Source organism: Panthera tigris, chromosome B2 (assembly GCF_018350195.1).
Source record: "Panthera tigris isolate Pti1 chromosome B2, P.tigris_Pti1_mat1.1, whole genome shotgun sequence".
NCBI lineage: Eukaryota > Metazoa > Chordata > Mammalia > Carnivora > Felidae > Panthera > Panthera tigris.
Genome location: NC_056664.1, coordinates 26,272,094 through 26,285,436, shown reverse-complemented (window position 1 = coordinate 26,285,436; position 13,343 = coordinate 26,272,094). Strand labels below are relative to the sequence as shown.

At 38.0% G+C, this 13,343-nt stretch overlaps 1 non-coding gene across 1 annotated transcript; it reads right to left on the bottom strand.

Moving 5' to 3' along the window:
* Positions 1-4,403: 4,403 nt before the first annotated feature.
* Positions 4,404-4,510, bottom strand: LOC122239000. Its single transcript, XR_006218120.1, has one exon. It is a non-coding gene; the product is annotated as a U6 spliceosomal RNA (small nuclear RNA).
* Positions 4,511-13,343: the final 8,833 nt, after the last annotated feature.

Here is a 13,343-nt window from a genome sequence, read left to right as displayed (position 1 = left end):
ATAAAAAGCAGTCTTTATGTGCTGCTAGGGCCTGGCTCTCATACCTGTATGAACATGGGTTGAGCTTGGATAAGACTATCCTAAGAAGGCCCAGGAAATAAACCGTCCCCACTATATCAAAACCGGGATTGATGGAAACTATCAGTCAGTCAAAGTATTTGTTGAACACTCGCTGTGTGCCTAATGGTAAAGAAAACCACATCTGAGAAGGCTTGGTGAAAACTCTAGAGGTAAGACCATTTACCTATCTCATCACTCTTCAAGCCAACTTCTCTCCTCCAAGGTAATACAGAACAGAACCTTTAGTAGGATGACAAAAGTTCTGTCCTTTCTCTTTTTTCATACCACCTGAAAATAATCTCAAGATGGTGAGTGGAGAGAGCAGAAATGGGAGGAGGACAAAAGTGGGAGGTGGGTTGAGGTGGGTGGAAGATGAAGGTGGGAGGAAGGTAGTGATAGGAGTCAGACCTCCAAAATGTAAAAACAAATATATATGTTGTATGTTTTTCTGGAGGAAATGTAAGATACACATACAGTCACCATTTTGGACCTGTCTCTTCCAAGTCTTAGGAGATATTGGGTTTATCTTTGGAGGACTTCATACATTCCCATAATTTGGATAAGGATGCTGACTTGCAAGGGCTACATACAGAAGGATCTTGTGTCTGCCTCCAAAAATAAAACACTGATGTGCTTTATAATTGTAGGTCATGTTTTATTCAGGACATCAGAAGTAAAATACTTGAAATAAGAGGAGTTACAAAGGCAGTCACTCTACCTACCTCTGAGAGAAGCCACAGGTGAATGAGGTGTGATATGGGAAAAAACAGAGATATCCCCTACTTATCCTGGCACTAGCTCCTCATTGAAAGGGAGAAACACTTCTAAGTGTGAGAGTTGGTGAAGCTATTCAAATAATTCCTCACCTAGTCTCCTCATCAACACTCTCCCAAGTTCAAAGAAAAAGCTGACAGTAAGAATTTAAAGGACAATACCCATCCAAGGGATCCAAATAAAAAGGCACCTCATAAATTTTAAAAAACAATAATAAAAATTAAAAATAACAAGTTTAAAAAAGGAACCTCATACTGAAGATAGAATAGTGCATTCACAAGAACAGCAGCGACCACAGTGAGATTGCAACAGCAACATCAATTACAGCAGCAATAATGACAAAAAGTAGACTGGTGACCTCTAACAGAAATGGACAGATCCAGCATGCAGAAAATCAGTAAGCACATAGTTGAGCTCAACAACACCATCAATTAATTGGATATAATTGACATTTATAGATTACTTCATCCAACAACAGAAGAATGCACATTCTTTCCCAGTTCACGTGAAACATTCACCAACACAGAGTATATTCTGTGTCATAAAACACACCTTAGCAAAGGTAAAACAGTAGAAGTCATGCAATGTCTGCTTTCAGAGCACAATAGAATTAAGCAAGAAATCAATAACAGAAATGACTGGAAAATCCTAAAACATGTGGAGATTAAGCAACATACTTCTAAAGAACACATGGGTCATGGATATTAAAAGCATAATAAAGAGTACAATGTACAAGTCTATTTCAAAAAATTTGGTAACCAGATGAAATGAACCAATTCCCTGAAAGTCAAGATCTGCCAAAACTTACACAATAAGAGATAGTCATTTTAAATAGGTTTATATTTATTAAAGAAATTGAATCAATAATAAATAAGCATCCAAAACAGACCCAGGGGGGTTCACTGGTGAGTTCTACCAAACATTTAAGGAAGAAATTATACCAATTCTCTACAATCTCTTTCAGAGGATAGAAACAGAGGGAATACTTCCTAACTCATTCTATGAGGCCAACATTATTCTAACCAAAATTTGCAAAGATATTACAAGGGAGAAAAAAATACAAAGCAATACTTTTCATGGACAGGGATGTAAAAACCCTCAACAAAATGTTAACAAACAGAATGTAACAGTGTATAAAAAGAATGATATACCACAACCAAGTGTCATTTATCTTAGATATGTAAGCCTGGCTTGGCACTTGAAAACCAAATTAATGTAACCCATCACCTCAGCAGGCTGAAAAAGAAAAATCACATGATTATATCAATAGATACAGAAAAATCATTTACAATAAGCCAAGCTAATGCAATAGGACAAGGAAAAGAAACAGAATGTAAACTGATTGGGAAAGAAGACGTAAAACTGTCCTCGTTCATAGGTAACATGATTATCTATGTCGAAAATTAAAAAAAAAAAAACATTGACCAAAAAAAAAAAAAAAAAAAAGCAAACACAAAAATCTCCTGGCACTAATAATCAATTATAACAAGATTGCAGAATACAAAATTAATATCCAAAATATTAGGAAATAGAAATATGTTTTTCTATATACCAGCAATGGATAAGTACAATTTGGAGTTAAAAACACAATACTATTTACATTAACACCCCCTAACATGAAATACTTAGGTATAAATCTATCCAAATGTGTGTAAAATATATATAAGGATAACTATAAAACTCTGACGGAAGAAGTCAAAGAAGAGCTAAATAAATGAGATGTATTCCATTATCATGGATAAGAAGACTCAATATTGCCAAAATGTCCATTCTCCCTACTTGGCCCATAGATTCAATGCAATCCCAATCAAAATCCCAGCGAGTTATTTTGCTGATATTGACAAATCAATTCTAAAGTTCATATGGACAGGGTGCCTGGGTAGTTCAGTCGGTAAAGCATCCAGCTCTTGATTTTGGCTCAGGTCATAATCTCATGGGTTTGTGGGTTCAAGCCAGGTGGAGCCTGCTTGGGATTCTCTCTCCCTCTCTCTCTGCCCCTCCCATGCTTTTGCACTCTCTCTTTCTCTTTCAGTAATAAATAAATAAACATTAAAAACAATAAAGTTCATATGGAGAGACAAAATACCCAAAACAGCCAACACAATATTGAAGTAGAAAAATAAAGTTGGAAGACTAACACTATCTGACTTCAAGACTTACTTCAAAGCTACAGTAATCAAGACAGGGTGGTATTGGAAAAAGAAGAAACAAAGATCAATGGAACAGAATAGAAAGCGCAGAAATAGATCACATTAATAGAGTCAACTAATCCTTCACAGAAGAGTGAAGACAATTCAATGAAGCAAAGACTATTTGTCTTTTCAACAAATGGTGCTGGAACAGCTGCAGATTCACTTGCAAAAAGAAAGAAAGAAGAAAGAAAGAAAGAAAGAAAGAAAGAAAGAAAGAAAGAAAGAAAGAAAAAAAAGAAACCTAAACACAGTCTTTATACCCTTCCACAAAATTAACTCAAATAGTGTATTGACCCCTAAATCTAAAATGAAAAACTATAAAACTAGATGATGATGTAGGAGAAAACCTACATTATCTAATCTAGCCCTGTGCGTGGTGATGACTTTTTAGATACAACACTGAACGCACAATTCATGAAAGAAATAATTGATAAGCTGGACTTCATTAATATTAAAAACTTCTCTGTGAAAGAAAATGTCAAGAGAATGAGAAGACAAGCTGCAGACTAGGAGAAAATATTTACAAAGGACATATTTGATTAAGGACTGTTTTCCAAAATATACAAAGAACTCTTTAGACATTAACAATAAGAAAACACAACCCACTTAATGAATAAGCCAAAGATTGGGACACCTGGGTAGCTCAGTCAGTTAAACATCAGACTTCGGCTCAGGTTATGATCTCATGGTTCATGGGTTTGAGCCCCATGTCGGGCTCTGTGCTAATAGCTCAGAGCCTGGAGCCTGCTTCAGATTCTGTGTCTCCCTCTCTCTCTGCCCCTCCCCTGTTCATGCTCTGTGTCTCTCTCTCAAAAATAAGCAATCATTTTAACAAAATTTTTTAAAAGAATAAGCCAAATATCTTAACATACAGGTCACCAAAAATACAAATCACAAATATATATATGAAGATATGTTCTACATTATAGGTCACTGTGGAAATGCAAATTAAAACAACAATGAGATACCACTATACATCTGTTAGAATGGCCCAAATTCAGAACACTGACAATACCAAATGCTGATGAGGATGTGGAGCAACAGGAACTGTCATTCATTCCTGATGGGAATGCGAAATAGTACAACCACTTTGGAAGACCATTTTGCCATTTTTTACAAAACTATATTAACTCTTACCAGCATTCACATTCATTGCTATTTACCCAAATGAGTTGAAAATTTATGTTCACACAAAAACTATACATGAATGTATATAGCAACTTTATTCATAATTGCCAAAGATTGGAAGGAATCGAAATGTCCTTCAGTAAGTGAATGGATAAACTGTGGTTATCCACAGAAAATACAGTATTATTTATTGCTAAAACAAAATGAGCTATCAAGTCATGAAAAGGCAGAGAAATCTTTTTTTTTTTTTTATTCATGGAACGCTTCACAAATTTGCGTGTCATCCTTGCACAGGGGCCATGCTAATCTTCTCTGTATCATTATAATTTTAGTATATGTGCTGCCGAAGTGAGCACCAAAGAAGAATCTTATTAAAGAAATGGAGTAATGGATGTTAGTAAGTGAAAGAAGCCAATCTGAAATGACTACATATTATATTATTCCAACTATATGATATTCTGGAAAAGGCAAAATTGTGGTGACAGTAAAAAGATCAGTGTTGCCAGGTATTGTAAGGAGAGGGGTAAATAGGCAGAGCACAGAAGATTTGGCGGCAGTGAAACTACTCTATGTGATACTATAATGGTCGATATGTCATTAAACATCTGTCTAACCCCACAGAATATACAACACATTCATTACATTAGAGTGACCTCTAATGTAAACTATGGACTTGGTTTGATTATGATATGTCAGTGTAGGTTCTCATTGATTGTAACAAATACACCACTCTGGGGGGAGGAGAGTGGGGGTGCTGGCAATGTGGTTAGGTATGCATGTGAGAGCAGAAAGTATATGGGAAATCTCTATATCATCCTCTCAATTTTTCTATGAACTTAAAAGTTGTCTTAAAAAAAGCCTATGCTGATCCCAATAGTGGCAGAGATGGCAACTGTCCCTCAAAGTCTCTAAGTGGCAGAAGAACATCTCTGACCATGGGGGAAAAAATAGAGGCTGCCAAAAATAATTCATGAATCAGAGAATACTCTGAACCCTCTAGAAACCTCTAGAACCCTCTCAGAGAAAGGAGAGTGACAAGGAAACTTGGGATCCCATTGCTGCTGTTGGATGGAAGCCAAGGGGAAGAAGTCACACTGATATTATTGTCTTGTTGCTGTTGTTATTGTTAACCCCAAGTGTTAACTACCATCCACCCCTGGCTGTGTAGCCTAAGAAAGCAAAAGCTACATGCAAGGAACACTTGTCACTTAGGAAAAATAAGATTTCAATGGTTTAACAGATGTAGAAGTATTGGCCATGAATGAATACTTGTTGGGATTGGCAAACGAGTACATGGAAATTTATTAAAATTATTTTGTGTGTTTTTGTAGATGGTGAAATTCTCCATACCCAAAACAACAATAAACAACTCCTCTGACATGATGATAATTGCTATGTTGGAACGGCCTAGCTTTGCCCTCTAAGCTTCCAGCCTTTGCTACTGATAGAGCACTCAAATAACGGTGACAACTGATTGAAAGTCCAATGCAGGACATTATGTCTGCATTGGTGCACAGCACAATCCCCTTTTAGGAAGCTCTTAGAGAATTTGACTCAGTTCTGAAACCTAGTGGTTTACTACCACCCTCCTCCTTATTTGGAGACAGCTGGCCTAGAATGGAGGCTTGTCTGACATGCATCCAGGGGTTAGTTGCAAAGCTGGAACCAAGAAACGATGGTGGATCCCTCTGCTTCCTTGAGAAGGTGTGTTCATCACCTTCTCTGCCAGGTGTGTTCATCATATGGGAGCTGGAAACAGACAAGACCCCACAGAGCCCAAGAACAGAGCGAAAGAAGTGAGAAGCCTGATTCTTGCTTTTAGGCACAGTAACCCAGCAACTCATCACCAATCATGATCATACTCATTGCACCTCCTCCCTTAGCATGGAGTGAAAAAAGAGGTAGAAGTACAAGTCAAAGGTTTCCTTCCAACATTTCTCCAAGGAGGAGAAGGGAGAAGACAGAGGCTTGGACTAAAATTCTGTCCATCCCTTGGGTAGAGACAGAAACATCGGACAATTAGTTTACCTAACAAGAAATACCATCAGAAAAAAACATGGTCTTAGTAGGAAGCAGCTTAAGAGAGCAAAATGTATTCTATGAGGATGCAGAATATCTGAGATTGCAACCCTGCCCGGTTCTATAATTTAAGGAAAACTTCTGGTCCTCAATTGCTTTATAATTCAATAGAGAGGATTTTCTTCCCTTCCCCTTCCAGTCCTCCCCACCCCCTTTTTTATGTTTATTAACTTATTTTGAGAGGCAGGAGCAGAGAGAGAGGGAGAGAATCCTAAGCAGGCTCCACTTTGTCTGAGCAGGGCCTGACATGGGCTCGATCCCAGGAACTGTGAGATTATGACCTAAGCAGAAATCAAGAGCCAGATGCTTAAACAAGTGAGCCACCCAGGTGCCCCCCTCCTTCTATTTTACAAGCACAAAGACTAAGACACAGGGCTTGCCCTCAAGGAGCTGAAGTCTTAAGGGGCTGGGAAAAAATCACTGTTTTAGGTCTATTCTAAAATCTGTGATTATTAAAAAGTATGGTCTACTTTTTGATAAAGCCGGGTTTCCCTTTCAGTTATAATTAATGTTGGGAGAAAGAATTTCCTATCCCCTTCAGTGTCCTTCTAGTCTGACTAAGAACCAAATTGGCATAAGACAGATTAATCAGAGAAAATCAAATGTAATTTCATACATACGGGGAATCCACACATGGAAATTCCAGACAGTCAGGCAAAGTGAGGTTTTTATGTCATTCTGAACTAAGGAGAAGGAGGTAAGGAGAATAAGGGACTTCAAGGGGAAGAAATGCAATTCACAGAGAGATGTAAAAGAGTAAATGTTTTGTAAACAAATGATTGCTAGGCTATTCAGAAACAATAGGACACAGAAGACAGGGATCAAACTGACTGCCCTGGGTTCCTCCCTGTCCACCATACCTAGTTCATAGTATAATATATTTACCTACAGTGATAGCACTCTTCCTGGAGTTGACCCTCTATCTAAATTCTTTTTAGACAGTTGTGGAGGACAAAAAGAGCTTTTCCTGAATCTACTGGGTTTTGATTTCTTTTTAATTCAAAATAATCTTTATGCCAAAGTGGTCCCCACATTAGCATGAATTCAGATCAACCAAGGCATAAATTGGACCAAACATTAATACTGTGTGTTGAAATCCTAAAATAAGAATGTTACTGGAACTTTCCCTTATATATCTTCCAAGTCAATTCTGACAAAATCAAAAAACTCATCAGTACTGTATTTAAACAACAGGATTTCAAATAATAACTAGTGAGTAATAAATCTGACCTAAAATATGAAAAATGGATACTTTAATAATGTCTTTATTTTGTGTTTCTGGTTAATGTGTGCAATTTTGTGATTTATAATAAATACATATCTGGTCATTGACCAAAATATATTTCTCATATATATTTGGTCTTGGTTCCATGGTTCCTGGCTCAAAGCTCCTAAAACCATTGGAATTTCTCGAACAATAAGAGCAATGGGGGTATCTTTTCTCATAATATTTGGTCTCTTGTCTTTTGTTCTTAAAATCCACTTCTGAGCCATAAAATTGAAATGGGTTATTTTGTTATTTATAACAAGCCCCTTGCCACCACAACAGAGTTTATGTTGATGACGTGACTTTGGAAATTACCTAAGGATGAGGACTGGTTGCCAGTGGAACCAATCTGAATAGAGGGTTGGAACTTTCAGTCCGACCCCTTGATTTCCAGGGAGAGGAGCAGGGCTGGAGATTGAATCAATCACCAATGGTGAATAATTTAATCAATATGCCTATGTAATGAAGCCTCCATAAAAACCTAAAAGGATGGGTTCAGAGAGCTTCCAAGTTGGTGAACACATGGGAATTCAGGGAGAGTGATGCATTTGCAGAGAGCATGAAAGATCTCCATACTTTGCCCTATGCATCTCTTCCATCAGGCTTTTCCTGAGTTATATCCTTTTATAACAAATCAGCAATCTAGTAAATAAAATGTTTTCATGAGTTCTGTGAACTGCTCTAGCAAACTGATCAAACCCAAGGTGGGGATCACTGAAACCCCTAATCTATACCAGGTTGGTCAAAAGCACAGGTGAAAACCTGGACTTATGACTTATATCTGAAGTCCATAGAGAGGACTGAACCCTTAACCTATGAGATCTGACACAATCTTCAGACAGCCAGGGTCAGAATGGAGTTGAATTATAGGAATCATGGGTGTGTATCCCCAAGTTGCTTGGTGATGTGGAAAAAGGCCACTACTTCCACATATTGGAATTGGTGACCAGAACCTCTAGTTGGTGTCAGAGAACTGGGGTTTGCTAGAACAGCCCAGGTACACAGAAACTTGTGGTTTGTTGAGAGAAAAGATAAAAGATCATGGGATGAGGAATCTTTGAGCCATTCTAGCAAACTAATCAAACCCCAGGATGGGATCATGGTAATTTCCAATCTATACTCAATCAGTCAGAGGCACAGGTAACAAAACAGGGCTTATATTTGGCATTTGAAGTGGAGGGCAGTCTTGTGGGACTGAGCCCTTAACCTGTGGAATCTGATGCTATCTCTTGGTAATTAGTTTCAGAACTGAGTTGAATTGTAGGACCACCAACGGTGTCAGAGAATTGTTCCATAATGGTGTGGGGAATCCCCCAATCCTCCCATCCCCACAACACACACACACACATTGAAATTGGGTCCAGATCTTTTAATGTATCATCTAAGAATGGTTATTACAACTTGTAAAAAGCTGCTGCCCGTATTTTAAAAATCTCTGAAAAAATTTGCATAAAGGGCTAATTCATGGGTCTGAGGGTAATGAGAATAAGTAAAAGGAAAAAGTTAGAAAGGATTTACTAAAAATAGCATGCATTCCACTCTGTTACACTGGGAATTCCATATATGCAAAGTTCATATGAACTTTGGAATCAAGAGTAAACCTTTGATAGTGTTTAGAAAAAAAGAGAGAAAAAAACCATGAAATAGCAAAATGGAGAGAATTCAAAGTGAATGGAAACTCTTGGTCAGTTAAAAAATTTCACACCTCCCCAACTGTCTTTTTCTGCCTCTTGATTCAAAGCTTTAAGGTATGTAAACACTAGAAATTAGTGTTTCCTGCAAAAGCTTTCTTGGATTATACTAAATCAAAACAGAATTCTTAATGAACTAAGAAACTATTGAGAAAGTAGAGCACCTCTGAAGTTACCAGCTCTTCAAAAGCAGGACTGCACATTTTACTTCTTTGAACACACCCAGAACAGATTGAAAGGATATTCAATAAATGCTTACTGAATTGAATCTTGATGAGAAACAGACAATGCTTCTAACTATTAGTTCTATTTTATGGAGGTAGCTTAAAAATTAATCCATTTAGATTATGACATTCCAGGTCAAGAATGTTCTCCTTCCTTCTTTCTCACTCTGTTTGTGAAAGCCTTTCCAGCTTACTGTATTCAGTACTCCTGTCTGCAAAAAATAGAGACTAGCAGCCAAAATTACCATGAAAAATTGAAGGATAAAACAAGTGCTCCTATTAAAAGGTAAAAAAAAATCTTTTCGTCAAGAAGAAAAACTGTTTTTAGTGTTGTCCTCAAGTCTAAGAGAGGGCTTTGAGAAAAATGTTGGGCCATATTCTTTTTTCTGAAGTCCAGGAAAGGCAAAGGGACCTAAATTTAAACTTTGATTGAACATCTTGATTATCAAATATTCACTCAGAAAATATTTATAAGTACTGTGATAACTTGTTGTTAATGCTGACTTACCAGCATTGACAGTTGCTGGAGTGAGCTACTAATGGAAGTAGCATAATACGAATCATTATAGATCTTTGTTGAGAAGTGAGGCACTATCCTGAGGATTAACAGGAAAATAGGAAATTGAACTAGGTAAAACTCAAGGCGCCCCCTATCTCTTTAACTCTTACTCCATACTTATCATAAATCAAGGTGGCAAAATCCCAAGCATTCTGGTTTCTAAGCTATTAAAAGATCATAGAGTTTGGCAGGGCCAAACAAAGCCATGGGCACCATTTTGTTACTTGACCTTCCAGTAATGAAATTAAGTAAAATCAAATTAGGCATTTAGTGAAGAAAAACATAATTTGGTTTAGTGAATCAACAATTAGCTGTAACTCCACAATCATAATGGACTTAATGGTGAACATTTTCTGCCACTGAACACCCCGTGGTGTAGATTGAGTGCAATCAATTGTAGAGCAACTATAAAACTCTGGTTGAGAGACATTGCTAGACCCAGTGGCTTCTTTAAGTATCACTAGATGTTTAGATTCTTCCAGAGACCCCACATAAATCATCAGAATGTACCTGGAGGACCATTCTCAGGAATGAATCTAGGAATTATACAAGGTAGGTATAAATATTCTTTATCCTTTCTGCCATTCTGAATTGGAATACAAAACTAAGAGCTAAAAACAAACAAAAATGACATCCAAAGGTAAAATTAGAAATTGAATCTAATGAGGCAAGATGAAAATTATAATGGAGAGGAAATTTGAAAAGAGTGATGTGTCTTATTTTCCATTATAAGGAACCACACTGTATTATTGACATTTCGGGAGGGATAATTCATCATTTGGTTGTACTGTCTATGCATCATAAGATATTTAGCATTCTTCCTGGCCTCCTGATCCCTGGTTGTTGTGACACCTGCAATACCCTGTTTTGGTTAGGATTCTCTTGTAAGCAGATAGTGACACAGGATTTGAATCCAAGTAATTTACTTGGGAGGTGCAAGAAATACTAGCAAGGGAATGAGAAAATGATACAAACAATGAAGGAAAACCAAAAAGGGTATGTTATCAAACTAGCTACTGCTGTGGATGACTGAGCATAATCATGTAGGATAACTTGGAAATAGTATAGAAAGCACCTTGTAGTTATCTCACCAGGGCAAGGAAGCAGAGGTATCTATACTCCAATTTACATTAGTCTTGTTCAAAGTATACTGGTATGCTTGGGGTGCAGAATATTTCTTCAAAAACAGATGGAGTTGGAAGGGCTGGGGTGTACTGAAGTGTTAAGTCCCAAGGGATATAGGCAGAGAACCAACAATATCTGCTACACAGCCCATTTATTTCCAAATGTCCTTTTGGAGACCAGTACCAAACCTAGTTTAGTCTTCTCCCAAAAAGACTACTTCAGTCTATCAAGTGTCACTGAAGAATTTTAGAATGTGAAGCATTAATGATCATATTTGCCTTTTTACTGGCATACTCATTTGGTTATAGAATGAATTCATGATTAAAGTCAAAAAGCCTGTTAAGAAAATGTTGCTGTGGTGAGAGGAATCCAAAAAGAAAACGAATGGTAAGGCAATATATTAGATAACAACAGGAAAAATAGACAAATAGAACGAGAAGGGGATAGAGCGTTTCAGGTGGTTGAGGTAGAGGGCTATAATTCTAAATTTTATGATAATGAAAGATCTCACTGTGAAGGTGACATTTTTAACAGAAATTTTAAGGAAGTAATGGAGTAAGTCATAAGGATATCTGGAGGGGAAGTGCTCAAGGTAGAGGGAAAGCAAAGGCAAAACTCTGAGTTGAGCACATGCTTGGATTCCCAGAGAACAGAAAAGAAGCCAGAAAAACTGGAGCACTATGAGCTGGTGAGGAGAAGAGGAGTGTGAAGATTACTGTGGTGGACAGTCTCCACGATGTCCCCAAAGATCCCCAACTCCTAAGATTCCCTCCTTTTTGTGATTGCTTCGAGTATGGCTACACTTATGAACTTGCTTCTACCAAATAGAAAATGGTACAAGGGGTGGGATGTGACTTCTGAGACTATGGCTTCCATCTTGCATATTCTCTCACTCTTTGTCTTTGTGTGTCTCAAATCATTTGTACTCTAGGAAAGCAGCTTCCATGCTGGGTGCAGTCTCTGGAGACCACATGGCATGGTGAAGAGCTGAGGCCCTTAGTCCAGCACCTTGCAACAAACTGCAGCCTGTCAATAACTACACGAGTGGCCTTGGAAGTGGATACTTCAGCCTAGTAAAGGCTTGAGATTAGTCTGAAATCACCAAGTCCTGTTGGAATGACAGAAAGATGGGAATGAAGAAGAGTGACCTGGGGAGTTAGTCAAAGACAGCAACAATGAGCAAGTTTGTGGTATAATCTGCTGACATGAGATGCAAAGCTGTGAGGCCTTAGTGAGGTAGGAAGAAGAATGGTCACAAAGGGCACAGAGTAAGAGAGAAGACATCCACCCCACCGATATAAGGATGTGGCAGAGAAAACAGACACCACCTGTGAACGCTGCAGAGGAAGCAATGCCCACAGATCAAGGCTAAATTTCAGAAGATCAGGAAGACAGAAGGTATGGGGGATTTTACTGAGGACTGACTGTGTCTTCCAAACCAGAGCTTCTCAAACTTTCATGTGAAACTATATCACCTGGAGTCTTGTTAAAATGCAGCTTCCATGTCCGACTTAGGCTGAGGTCATGATTTCACGGTTCATGGGTTCAGGTCCCGTTTGGGCTCTCTGCTGACAGCTCAGAACCTGGACCCTACTTCAGATTCTGTGTCTCCCTCTCTCTCTGCCCCTCCCCTGTTCCTGCTCTGTCTCTCAAAAATAAACAAACATTAACAATTTTTTAATGAAGCAATCCCTATCAGAATAACACCAGCATTCTTCACAGAGATAGAACAAACAATCCTAAAATTTGTATGGAACCAGAAAATGCCTCAAATAGCCAAGGCAAACTTGAAAAAGAAAACCCAAGCTGGAGGCGTCACAATCCCAGACTTCAAGCTATATCACAAAGCTGTAATCATCAAGACACTGGTACTGGTACAAAAACAGACACTCAGATCAATGGAACAGAATAGAAAACCCAAAAATGGAGCCACAAACATATGGCCAACTAATCTTTGACAAAGCAGACAAGAATATCCAATGGAATAAAGACAGTCTTTTCAGCAAATATTGTTGGGGAAACTAGACAGCAACATGCAGAAGAATGAATCTGGACCACTTTACAACACCATCCACAAAAATAAACTCAAAATGGTGAAAGGCCTAAAGTAAGACAGGAAGCCACCAAAATCCTAAAGGAGAAAGTGGGCAAAAACCTCTTTGGCCTTGGTAGCAGCAAATTCTTACTCAACATGTCTCTGGAAGCAAGGGAAGTAAAAGCAAAAATGAACTATTGGGACCTCAT